Here is a 14,624-nt window from a genome sequence, read left to right on the forward strand (position 1 = left end):
TGGAAAATATCTGTATGCTGAAAACTATAGAAAACTTATGAAAGATATTGAAGAAGACACAAAGAAATGGAAAAACATTTCATGTTCACGGATGGGATAAACAAATATTGTTAAAATGCCAATACTACCCAAAGCAATCTACACATTTGATGCAATCCCAATCAAAAGTACACCAAAATTTTTCTCAGAGCTAGAACAAATAATCCTAAAATTTGTATGGAACCACAAAAGACTTGAATGGCCAAATGTTGAAAAAGAAAACCAAAGCAGGAGGCATCACAATCCCACACTTTAGCCTCCACTACAAAGCTGTAATTGTCATAACAGTATGGTATTGGCACAAAGACAGACAGATAGACCAATGGAATAGAATAGAGAACCCAGAATTGGACACACAAATGTATGGTCAACTAATCTTTGACAAAGCAGGAAAGAGTATCCAATGGAAAAGAGACAGTCTTTTTAGCAAATGGTACTGGGAGAACTGGACAGCAACATGCAGAAGAATGAAACTGAACCACTTTCTTGCACCATACACAAAAATAAACTCAAAATGGATGAAAGACCTAAATGTGAGACAGGAAATTATCAAAACCCTAAGGGAAAAAACAGACAACAAACTCTTTGACCTCAGCCACCGCAACTTCTTACTTGACACATCTCTGAAGGCAAGGGAAATAAAAGTAAAAATGAACTAGTGGGACTTCATCAAGATTAAAAGCTTCTGCACTGCAAAGGAAACAACCAACAAAACTAAAAGACAACCAACAGAATGGGGGAAGATATATGAAAATGACAAAGCAGATAAAGGGTTAGTATCCAAAATCTATAAAGAACTTACCAAACTCAACTCCCCAAAACCAAATAATCCAGTTAAGAAATGGGCAGAAGACATGTATAGACACTTTTCCAAAGAAGACATCCAGATGGACCACAGACACATGAAAAGATGCTCAACATCACTCATCATGAGGGAAATACAAATAAAAACCACATTGAGATACCACCCCACATCTGTCAGAACAGCTGAAATGAACAACTCAGGAAACAACAGAGGTTGGTGAGGATGTGGAGAAACAGGAATCTTCTTGCACTGTTAGTGGGAATGCAAACTGGTGCAGCCACTCTGGAAAACAGTGTTGAGGTTCCTCAAAAAATGAAAAAGAGAATTACCCTACAACCCAGCAATAGCACTACTAGGAATTTATCCAAAGGAAACAGGAGTGATGATTCATAGGGGCACATGTACTCCAATGTTTATAGCAGCACTATCAACAATAGCCAAATTATGGAAAGAGCCCAAATGTCCATCAACTGATGAATGGATAAAGAAGATGTGGTTTATATATAAAAGGAATACTACTTGGCAATGAGAAAGGATATTTTGCCATTTGCAACAATGTGGATGGAACTGGAGGGTATTATGCTAAGTAGAATAAGTCAGTCAGAGAAAGACATACCATATGTTTTCACTCATATGTGGAATTTGAGAAATTTAACAGAAGACAATTGGGGAAGGGAAGGAGAAAAAATAGTTTCAAATGAAGAGGGAGGCAAACCATAAGAGACTCTTAAATACAGAGAGCAGGCTGAGGGTTGATGAGGGGGGTGAGGGAAAGGGGAAAATGGGTGATGGGCATTGAGGAATACTCTTGTTGGTATGAGCACTGGGTGTTGTACGTAAGCAATGAATCATGGGAATCTACTCCCAAAGCCAAGAGCACACTGTATACACTGTATGTTAGCTGACTTTATAATAAATTATATTTAAAAATATAAACTAGTAATGGAGTATCTGATAAAAAACTAAATATCCATGTTAGTTGGGTTTTTCTGACTATAAGAACAGAGGTTCACTCAGGTTATGGCACATAATAGGGGTTATCTATAGGCTGTATTTAGAAATAAAAATATATATTGGTGTTTCCACAAACCACACAGAAACCCAAGAACCATTTGGCTCAGGCAAGAAGAGACAAATGAGTTCAAGATGGAAGGTCATTTGGGATTCAGAGAAGCTCTAGCAATTAGGTTACCAACATGAGTCTGCTTGTCCTTATTCTGCTTATTGCCATCTCTGTTTCACTGTCAATGGGTCTCTGTCTGTTACCACTGGCTTCCTTCTCTCTGTGTATTCCAATTAAAGAATTTCAGAGAGAGGATCCGATCCCCAGGTTTATCACCATCATCTTTGTTAGGCTAAACTTTCCTATCAAGAGTGCCTTTAGCATTACCAGAAGGTATACTTGCAATAAGTGAACATCTCTTTGCTTTACCTAGACCTCCTGAAACCACACAGCCACTCTCAATATCTAAAGGACTCCTCAATTCAACTGCTCCTAAAAAATCTAGTTACAAGTACAGTAACTTGAATACCAGTGCAACAACTCCAGTTTTTTTACTTAGAGCTCACTTTCCTTAACATGACATAAAATTTATGGGAGGCAGCATATAATATGACATAACGTGTTTTTATAATCTATGGAAGATGGATGGTGCACTTGTTGACCAGGTAGTCTCTAAAGGCATTACCTGTGTTCAAATTTAGCTCTGATGTTTACAAGGTGTGACTACATATTATTTAAGATATTTAACCAATTTACACCCGTTTCTTTGTCTAGAAACTTGAGACTAGTATTGTAGTCCCTACTTCATAGGGTTGTTATCATAAAATAAATAATTCATTCAAAAAGCCTCAAAATAAGACTGATCACAGTGAGCATTTGATGAATTTTGGCAATGGCTTTCCTATTACTTCTAACACACCTTATCAATTTTATCACTTATAACTCCATAACACAAAACTTTTATCCAAGCATATTCACTCTTTCATGTCTCTATTATTACCCTCTTTCTGAATCTTATTCTCGGAATTTTCTCTGATAAAAGCTTCCCCATCCTTCAAAGTTCAGCATAAATTTCCTTTCTTGAGTGATGCCCTCTCTGGTTCAAGGTCTAGTTGGGGGCCTTCTCTGGCCCTATATGTTCATGCAACTCCTCACACCAAGGGTAGATAATTCAGTGCCCCCCTTCTATACCCTCCTGCCCCCCACTGAATCTGGCTGACCTTGGGACAAGCTTGGACCACAGAAAGTGGTATAAGTACATTCTGGAACTCTCAACCCCAGACCTTCACTTCCTGCTCTTGGAACACAGCCACCATGCTATGAGAAGCTCATGCCACTTGGGGAGATGTTGCATACAGGCACAATGGTTGACAGTCCTAGCTTAGCTCCCAGCTCATGCCAGTGCCAACACGCAGCCATGTGAATGAGCCATCTTGAATGCTCTAGCCCAGTAAAGCCCTAGATAACTGCAGACTCAGGCATCGCCATGTACTCAACTGAACTTAGTCGGCCCAGAGAAAATAATAGATAATAAAATAATAGGATAGTGGCTTGAAATGATAATAAAATGATTTCAAGCCAATATAATTTTGTTTTATTACAGCAATACCAAGACATTATTCATGATACACCTGGACAGAGTAGGTGTTTCTGGGACTAAGCTTTCATAAATATATTCTGTAATTTAACAAATAGTACTGTAATTATTTACTTTTTATGTCTGTCTCCTCTACTGAAAGTCTCAAGACTAGTAGATATGAACTTATGGCAAAAATTTTCAGAATAAATTCCAAGAAAAGTAACAAAATTTACACAGAACAAAAGTATAACAAATGAGAACAATTCAAAAGTCACCCCAGTCTATCATTGTGGCAATATCTAACCCTTTGAACATTTGGGGTAAGTTCAAGAAAGGGTAAGACTTTAAAATCCTAAAATAATAAACTGATGATTAAATATTATACTTTCTATCTAGAAGTCTTATATACCACCTTTTGATAACATAGGGAGAAAATAAAAACAAATGAAATAGAGAATGTGACCCAAGTTAGCCAAAATAATTTTGCTTGTTTATTTTTTTAAGAAGAACAATGAGGAGAGGAAACTTGTTTTGTTAGGCAGAAAGATTTTTTGGAGGCTGGGCAACAGAGGGATTGTAAATGTGGAGTCTGGAGCTAGGCTGACTGAGATTTAAATTCATTCTCATAGTCTAAGTTTGAATCACGCCTACACATTGTGTAGCAAGTCACTTAACCTCTCTGTGCCTGTTTCCTTATTGATAAAATGGAGATATTGACAGTACCGACTGCATAGGACTCAGTTCAGGATCAAATGAGTCCATATATGTAAAGCACATAGAATGGTGCCTGATATTCAGTGAGACCGGCGAGCTGATACTGCTCTTGCCTCTGCTCTTCTTCCTGCCCCCACCTTCTCCCTACTATCAGAAAGTCATGGTAATGAAGATAGTGTCATTTTAGATCATGGAGAGACAAAGTAGCCACTGGAACTAGACAGTAAATACTGCTTGACAACTAGCTCTATAACTGATGCTAGAAACAAAACTAAATTCCAAAGAGAGTTTTGCTTATAAATCACAAAAGTTTAGAAGAAATTTTTTAGAAGAAAAAAAATAGGATAGTGTTTTCAATAGCTTGGTTTGGAAGGGAGAGAATCTTAAGTCAGATATAAAAAGAACAAACCATTAAGGAAATGGTTGTGAAACTTGACCACACTAAATTTTTAAAATTCTGTGCAAACTTATGCCATAACGAAGTTAAAGGACAAGCCAAAGATTGTGAACAAGAATTCTGTCAGGCTTAGTGCCCAAAATATATAACAAACTCCTACTAAATAATAATAAATAGCAAATAATGCAATACAAAATGGGCAAAATGATAAGCAAGCTTGCATGAGTGAAATGCATAATTCAATAAAACTCCATGATAACATGCCCTTTAATTAAAAAAGTAAGATATGACATACTTGGTAATTGGATCCTCATTCTCTGCGTGGGCCCTGAGCTAGTGTTATCTTCTGAATAGGAAGAGAAGAACGTGGGTGAATCAGGGAGATGGGGAAGAGAAGGCCAGGGCTTCCAATTTCCAGAATTTTTCCATCCCAACCTTTCCAGATTAGAGCCATTAACTTTTCAAAAATGTGCCCTGACAGTTTATGCTGTTGAATTTTTTGAAACTCACTTATCATATTTTGGTGATATGTTGCTGACAATAATATTATCATCTAGTAAAGGCTGGACACAGCTCTAGAAGATTCTCACATATTGACTCAGAGCAATCCCATGAGGTAGGTGTGATTATTATCCCCATTTTGCCAATGAGCCACTAAACGATGACAAGTCCAAGGTCACCCAGAAGACTCAGGATTCAAACCCAAGTTATCTGGCTCCAACATCCATATATTATTATCATATCTGGCTCTGAACCGTATGTTATTATTGTCTCTAAACATATGACATATAAAAAGTTGTTCAGTGTTGCTAGTAATCAGGGAAACGCAAATTTGCAATATACCATTTCACAGGCTATGCAGTGTGGCAAAGAGTTAAAAGTCTGACAACAATGAGCTCTATGAGGGCATGGAGCACGGCAATCTATGATCTTTTGAGGGCTTATAAACTGGTGCGAACCCTTTCGGGGGCAGAGTTGCTAGTATTTACTTAAATGGAGAGTGTGTGTTCTCTACGCGGCGGCGGTTTCACTTCTACACATACATGGTAGAGAAAAGATTTGCCAAAGAGATTAGTAGGGAAAGGCTCATTTCAACTATGTTTATAATAGTAAAAACTACATATACTTAATAATATATGAAAATGTCCATAAATGAAAAACGGTATAAATTTGGAACTGACATAAGGATGAATGTTATTCAGCAGTTGATATGAATAAATTCGAACAGCTAGCTTCATAAAAGATAAATCCTCAACAATTGCATCACCTCAAAACATAAGTTGAAAATGATGCAATTAGCTGCCATTTTTATAAAGTTAACATGAAAAAATAACATATTTTTCAATATACGAGTATAAAGTACATCCTCATGAATGCAGATGATAACACTAAATTCCGAGGCATGGCTGCCTCGGAGAGAAAGGGATATGGCAAGACACAAAGGACTATATCTATAGTGTAGTGCTGGCTTTAGAAAAAAGAAAAAAAAAGCATAGCTAAGGCAAACATGTTGCCATTTAATAAAACTGGGTGGCAGGTGCATGGTGCTATGGTAGTTTGTATATTTGTCTCCACACTTAAAGTATCTCATAATAAAAATATAAAAACAAATAAAATATGGCATAACAGAGAACGTTTCAAAAATAAATGACAAAAGAGGTGATTTACATATATTTCATCAAAGTCCTTTTTTAAGAAATGCATTGCTTTACAGGAGCATCTGTTGCTCTGAGTCTAGATCCTTAACTTTGATGGGTCCTGCCTCTCTTTAGAGATTTAACAAAATAAATGGTTTCTACTATAGCAATAACATTGTGGTTTTATACAGAACAACAACATAAGAGGAATCCCAAAACACATATTGTGATTAACAGGATACTAAAATTAGTGACAAAATGTTTATGAAAAAAATCAGCTACATTTTTGTCCTCACCTGGCAAAATATGCCACAGGACAGATAACAGCAGGCAAAATATGAAAAATATGTTTTCACCACCTTTTTATTGAGCTTTGGCAGTTTTGCTTTCATATAGAAAACATTCAGGGTTAATGATTTTGAATCAGGCTGATAATTGTCAAGTTATGATTAATGCCTTTGAATTATCAAAAGGTAAAAAAGCTCAGGGAAAAACAAGTCACTCTGTGTCTGACTTTGAGTTCACTGGACCGTTACTCTGCATTCCCATCATCTAAATTCCAGGATAAGCAGTGATCCAGTTACAATTCCTGAGACTTGGGTAGAGGGAAGACACGTCACACACAAGAAACTTTGTCTCAGGAAGAGAACTCAAGATTTCAGAAAAACTAGCTTGCCTATCATTGTATTTCTTGCCACTGAGGTATCCCTACTCCCTTTGTAGTTTATTCAAACTGCATGCTGTTTTGTTCATGTGCAGACATAGTAACACCACATTTAACCAGAGTCATTTAAAGTGACAGTCTGTATTGGCCGATATAAGAATATACATAAAAGGCCCAAGAATACCCAATATACAAAGCACAGAGTTCAATAATTTAATCATATTATCACTGTAATCATATTATATCTGAGACTGCTACAAATGGTAGTTGATTAAAAAGGCATAGTTGGGGCACCTGGGTGGCACAGTCAGTTAAGCATCCAACTTCAGCCAGGTCATGATCTCACGGTTTGGGAGTTTGAGGCCTGCGTCAGGCTCTGTGCTGACAGCTAAGAGCCTGGAGCATGTTTCAGATTCTATGTCTCCCATTCTCTCTGCTCCTCCCCCACTCATACTCTGTCTGTCTCTCTCTCTTCCCTCTCTCTCTCAAAATGAATAAACATTTAAAAAATTAAAAAACAATTTAAGTAGGCATAGATATACCATCTGGATGGATCAGTAATGGAAGATATGGGAAAAAATAAAAATTTGTCACAGAAATTATGGAAAACCTAATTATAAGCCACTTACAGCACAATCTTTATCATATGATCTGTCATATCTGAAAACTCACAAGAATGCTACAGTGTTTATAGTCCATTCATAGTTCATTGCCCTGGATTTTCAAGAAAAAAATGTGACGTTTATTCAGTATACATTGATTAAGAACCATGAGGAAATGAATTTTAAGCCTCTGATTCTAAAATTCATCTGGAAAAACAAATATGTAAGAATGTTCCAAAAAAAAAAAAATAAAAGAATGTGTCCTATCAGTAATAAGACACAGTGTAATGCAATAATAATTAAAAGAGTAAGATAATGTCACAACAGACAAGTGAACTAATGGAATAGAATTTTCGCTAAACAGATAATAGGAAATAGAAGTTAGTAAGTGATCTTTGATAAGGGGAGCATCAGCAATCAATAAGCAATTATCTAATAAACTGAACTACAACACTCGCTCACTACTTAGGATACTGGTTATTTAAGAGAATTTATATTCTTACCTCAAACCGTTTATTAAATAAAGTTCCAACAGAAATTAAAAAAAAACTTTTAAAAAGGTACCTACTTATTTAATGGAGGAAGGACTTTATAGAGAAAAATGGCTAAATTTAAAAGATTTTTTTCAAAATGTAAATACCTTTATTTTTGTAATTTTAAAAATAATATGTGGGACATGTGGAAATTTTAAAATGCATGAAAAAATAAGAAAGCTTGTTCATTCTCCTCACCATCCAGGGAAAGTTTTGTTACATTTTAGAGCAATTTCTAGTTTTTCTAGTATGCATATATATGAGCTTTTCTTTTTTATTATATAAATGGAATCACAGTGGCTTTGTAATTTAAAGCCTTCAATTCTTTATCAAGTAGATCTTTCCACGTCAATAGATACTGATGTACATAGTCAATGGCTACAATATATCTTACTCCATTAAAAGGAACATTTTGGATTTAAAAATAAATACAAGCAAAAATTTTTCATTTTCAACTACATGGCTTTAAAAGCTGTTTTTGGAAGGCTTTATTATTTTCTTCTAGTTTTAATAGTTTAAAAATTCCTTAGGTTAATTGGTGACTGGCTCAGTAGGGTTGCTCATGTACTAAAAAGTGTTAAAAAGTAAAGCACGATTTTATATTTCTAAATATTATGTCATGCATTTGTTTTACTTTCTTTGATAATGAGTGAGGTTGGATTTTCTAAACATTGGTATTTGTTTTCTAAACATTATTAGTCATTGGTATTTCTTCTTTTCTAAGCTATCCCTTCAAGTTCTTTGATCAAGTTCCTATTTGGAAATATTTATTTTTTCATTTCTAAGAGATCTATAATAGTTACAAAATTAATAGTTTCCATATATGTTATAAATCATTTTCCCTGCTTGTCATATTTATATGTTCTCTTGCTAAATTTTTGCTGGGTGACAGGTTTCAAATTAGTCACGTTTTTCAATGTTTACCCCAATGGTTTCTACCTTTATTACCATGCTTAGTAAGATCATCGATCCACTTATAAACACTTTCCCATGTTCTTATGTTTTGTTTGATTTTTTTAAAAAAATATTTGAATCCTTAATCTGCTTGAAATTTATTTTGATATGAGTTATGAGAAAGAATTCTAACATGTTTCAGTCAAAATTTGGATATTTGTCCCCAGTGAATTAAATATCTTGAATGTATGCCAAATTCTTATATCTACTTGGGTCTGTTTTAAGTCTTACCATTCTTCCATCAATTAATTATAAATTGTCATTTGATTATCTTAAACTTTAAATAAATAAAAGCACAAAAGTAAAAGGCAACAATTTAGAAAAACTTATTGTAGCAAATATTAGAGACAAATACAACATTAACTATGATAAATTATATCAGTCATCAAAAAACTGAAAATCCAATGGAAGGCATTGAAGAAGGGCAAATGACATGAGGAAAAACTCTTAAGAAAATAAAAATAACTAACATAAACATTAAAAAGTGATTTCCACCTTTCTAATAATCAAATAGTAGTTTAAGAAATGATAACATGAGGCAGCTGGGTGGCTCAGTTGGTTAAGTATCTGACCTCAGCTCAGGTCCATGTCATGATCATGGTTCGCAAGTTTGAACCCCACATCAAGTCTCCACACAAGTGCAGAGCCTGCTTGGGATTCTCTCTCTGTCTCTCTCTGTCTCTCTCTCTCTGTCTCTCTCCCTGTCTCTCTTCACCCCTCCCCCACTTGTGCTTTCTCCCAAAATAAACTTAAAAAAAATAAGGAAATGAGATGACACTAAACTGCTCAATTACCAAACACTTTTTTATAAAATAATCATTTTTAAAAAGCCATCAAGAGAATCTGAGGAGAGAGGCATACTTTTACTTCCCAGTAGGCATATAAATTGACAGAATCATTTCTAAAAACAATTTGGCAATATCTAACAAGAGTCATAAAACAGTGCATATCCTTTTATTCAGCATTTTCCTTTAGACTCTAGCCTAGAAAATAATCTGAAATGTAGTAAAAGATTTATGTACAAAGATATTCACCTTAGTTTTATTTATATCAAAAACAGAGACTAGGTAAAAGTCCAATAAAATCGTAGCATAACAACAGTATTAAATACTCTAGATATTTACAATAGTTAGTTGCAAAACTGTTTAATGGATGTGCAAAGTATTACAATATAATGTTAGTCAAATAAAAAGAAAGATTTTAAAAGTGTATATATGGCTGGATCCAAATCAGTAAAAATGCACATAGAAAAAATGTGAATGTACATACATGTAACGATCATCTCCGAGAAGTGAGATTATGAGTGATTGTTATTTTCTTCATTTCCTTATTTCCAAAATACTTTACAACATGTTTCTATTGTTTTTATCTAGCCAGATGGGAATATAAATTTAAGAATGGCCAGTATTTTTAAGATGGGAAAACTATGAACAAACATATTTATGAGCTTTAAGAAGCAATAAAGGGACAGGATAAAGGCTTAACAGGAGGGAAGGGAGACTAGAAGGATCCTGAGAGGAAGGGGCATCAACAGAACAGGTAGAGAGACTTGTTTAGGAGGAATATCTTCCCTTTGATACTTGTAAGAAGGAAGTTCCTGATAAGGGTAAATACAGGTAGAGACGGAACATTCATGGAGCTCGCAAATGTTCCCTCTTACTATCTAATCAAGCAAGACACAAGCTCATAAGTTGACACAGAAATGGGTTGAGGGTGGTTGGGGAATTTGAGAAGAACAATAGGGTTTATAAAAAGGGAATGGGAGAGGGAGCCAATTAAATATAGTGAAAAGAACTGTCCTGGTATTTCTGTTTTCCTAAATAAATACTGAGATCGTGAAATCATTTAATTCAGAGAACAGTGCAGTTACTATCTTGTTTGTCCAAGAACAATTCTATTACCATCTCCCTGCCATATCTTGGTCACTTGATTGAGTCAGATTTTTATTCATTTGACACCACTCAAGCCCTTAATCAGGTCACTAAAGCCCTCCATATTTGCAAATCTAGCAGTCAATTCACTCTTTTCATGTTATTTTCCACTTTATTACTATATGACACTTAGAAATTCCTCATTTATTTGCTTCTAGGACACTGCATTCCTTTGGTACTTCTCCTACTATTCTGGTTAACCTTCCATAGACTCCTTGGTGGGCACCCCTTCATTTATGTGATTATAAATGTTAAAGTGATCCAAGCCTCAGTATTTCTGCCTCTTCCCTATATTCATTCATTCACAAGGTGACTTCAACCACGCTCTTGGCTTGAAATATCTTTTGTACATGACAACTGACAGGTATATTATATTACACACACACACACACACACACACACACCAATCTGGCTATCTTTTTTTTTTTAAGTTTATTTATTGGGGGGTGGGGGAGTGAGCACATGCATGGGGGAGGGGCAGAGAGAGGGAGAGAGAGAATCTCAAGCAGGCTCTGTGCTGTCAGCACAGAGCCTGATGTGGTGCTCATACTCACAAACCATGAGATCACAACCTGAGCCAAAATCAACAGCTGGACTCTCATTCAACTAAGCCACCCGGGTGCCCCTGAAGTATGGCCATCTTAATCTTCTACCTGAACTTCAAACTCATATAAAACTGCCTACTCTACTTAAATGTCTATTGAATTGTCCACCAGCAAGTCTCAGACTACTCCTCATCCCCAAATTACTTAAGTAAAGAAAACTCCATTCAGGTAGTTGTTCAGGCTAAACACCTAGGAGTCATCACTAACAGGTCCCCCATCTTCTTGCCCTCTCCTAGTAGAACTGCAAATCCTATCGACTCTGTTTTCAAAATGCACCAGGATCTGATCACTTCTCACCACTTTCATTCTAGTTCAAGCCACAGTCTCTCTCACCCGGAGTGTCTTAGTCTCCCAAGGGGCCATATCCTTCATCTCATTCCCCACTATCTATTCTCCCCACAGCAACCAGAGGGACTCAACAAAAACAAAACAAAAAAACCCTAAGTCTGATCACATCACCCCTCTGCTCCCAGCTCTACCATGACTTCCCATTTCACTCAGAGCAAAAGCCAAATTCTTTATGAAGGCCCTAAAGCCCAAATGGTTTGTTGCCCTGAAGTGTCTGCCTTTGAGTCCTCCATGTTTCTCCCTTTTACTAAACACGCAAGCATCTTTCTGCTTTCTTGGCTTCTGGGCATTTGCACTTGCTCCTCCTCCTATTTGGGGAACTCTTTTTCCAGATTTACTCGGGAGTCCATCTCTGTCAGCTTCTGAAAAGGAAGTCCTTCTCAGAGACTCTTTCCAAGACTACCCTATATTAAAAAACTAGCATCCCATTCCCTTATCCTGCTTTATCTATTTTATTGTATTTTTCCCATAGCACATATCCCTAACTTCATGCATTATATGCACATATATTTGTCTATTTTCCCACCCAACTACAAGCCTTATAGCCAGACACTTTTCTGTTTTGTCTATTTTGATAGACCTAGGATCTGGACAAATGTTTGTTATGTAGTAGATGCTTATAGATCTCTGTTCAATAAGGGAGTGAATTAAAAACTATGTACTATCAACTATGTACGAGAATACTGTACTGGGTGCTGGAACAGAAAATTAACTATTTTGCTCTGAAGATTTCTATGTAGCTCAAGGTTCTTAATCATAAATAATAGAAAACCAATCTTTTTTAAAAAGGAATTATTAACATGGTCAATGGGGCTTTTCTGGTCTGTTTGGGGGAAAGACAGAGGCAGAGAACAAGGGGATCTTCCTTCTGTTTAGATTTCTATTTGGGAGACCAACAATTTCTATAAAGACTACATCAAATAGGGGCTTCCCCAAATAGAAGTTCAATGTTTGTCCTAGGCGCATTGTCCCAAATTCTCTTATCTAGACCAAGAAAGTGACCAAACAAAACACACACCTAAATATAATCCCATAATTTTTAAATATGTAATTTCAGAAATATTAATGGTATCCTTCCGAATATAAGACAGGATACTCGAATTATCATTCTTTCATGTCATTTCAATTTTTAGAAGAAAGGCACCAATGGACCAGGTGTAATTTATGGAAGTTTTCACCCCTTTTCTTTCTTCATTAGCAACAAAATCCCAAAAGTATGATTTCCAGACTTTCTTGAAGAAACATGAACATACGATGTGTCCCAGATGGCACCTCCCATCTTTAACACACAAAAATGAAGATTTTAACGTGAAGAACAGTGGCATTCCCCACTCTGTGGAAAGCAGAACAATGATATCTGTCATTATACACTCACAAACAGAAAGCTCTCAATTTCAAAAAGGCAATTCAGTTGCCCACCCTTTTTATTCAGTCTTCTATCGAAACACTAAGTTTTATTACTATTCTGTCGCATATTTCTTAATTAGTAAATTATCATAATCAAGGAAAGCAAGTAATAAAACATGGCACAACATGACACAGAAAGAACATTTATCTACAATATGACAAAATAGAATTGTTTCTCTTTAGTTCATGATATATTCTTTGCCAACTTCTCATCTGACCCTGTTGACTCAACAAATATGTGTGAAAGGCAATTTTCTCATCTACTTACATAATCTCCTCTTCAACACTTGCTTTGGCATATGAAGGCAGAATAAGTTCATGAAGTTCTTTCTCTTAAGCGACATGCAAATAATAAAAATGAGCCAGTATCAAAATCATCAATCTCATCCCAAAGGTAATCACATGAAATAATTGATCTCAGTCACCCACTACTAAGTCAAAGATCAAGAGAAATGTATAAACCAAAGACAGAAAAGTCAGAAGTTATCTACAAAACAATGAGGAGAAAAAGCAATGTGTAATGTGTAAGCATTACAGTATGTGTGTGCGTGTGCATGTGTGTGTTTGTGTGTGTCAATTTGAACAGGCCTATGTGAGTATGTTAGCTTGAATGGGTTCATGTATGTATGTGTACACATTCTGACCTGAGCAAAAAAGAGAATGTGTGTTCACCAGAGCAAGAGAATGTGTGTGCATGTGTGTATTTGTGTTGAGCAAACAGACATTTACAGGAGTGAGGTAGAGGGTTGTATAAGTGTGTGGCAGGTTGAAGGAGTATGATTGTGAATGTGTGTGTGTTCATGTAACTGGTAAGAAGAACTAGAGAGTTTTTTCACTTCCCTGAATACTGGGCATAATTGGAATGTTTACTTAAAAATTATGAAAGCAAAGACAGTTTCTTCAAAATTTGCCATTCCTATATAAGGGCAGTTACCTCAAAATGTCTTAATTAAACTCCATAGAAATTAGGTGTGAAAAATATCCTAAGAAGATTTAGCAGCAGGGCATGTAGAATTCAATTGATTTAAACATTACCACTTTTGGGGCCCCTGGGTGGCTCACTCAGTTAAGCATCCAACTTTGGTTCAGATTGTGATCTCACAGTTCATGGGTTAGACCCCTGCATCAGGCACTGTGCTGACAGTTCAGCGCCTGGAGCCTGCTTTGGATTCTGTGTCTCCCCTTCCTCCATTCATGCTCTGGCTCTCTCTCTCTCTCTCAAAAATGAATAAATGTTTAAAAAATTCAACATTATCACTTTATAAGTTATCAGAATCCTATTTTTCCCTCAGTTTAAAATAACCTGACATAATGAACTAATTTTTCCTTCAATAAAAGGCTCTTTAAATCAGTTTTACAATTGATTATATCTCTTGATTTAAACATCAGTTTATTTTAGAGTTTAA

The sequence above is a fragment of the Crocuta crocuta genome, unplaced genomic scaffold, assembly GCF_008692635.1.
Source record: "Crocuta crocuta isolate KB4526 unplaced genomic scaffold, BGI_CrCroc_1.0 scaffold17, whole genome shotgun sequence".
NCBI lineage: Eukaryota > Metazoa > Chordata > Mammalia > Carnivora > Hyaenidae > Crocuta > Crocuta crocuta.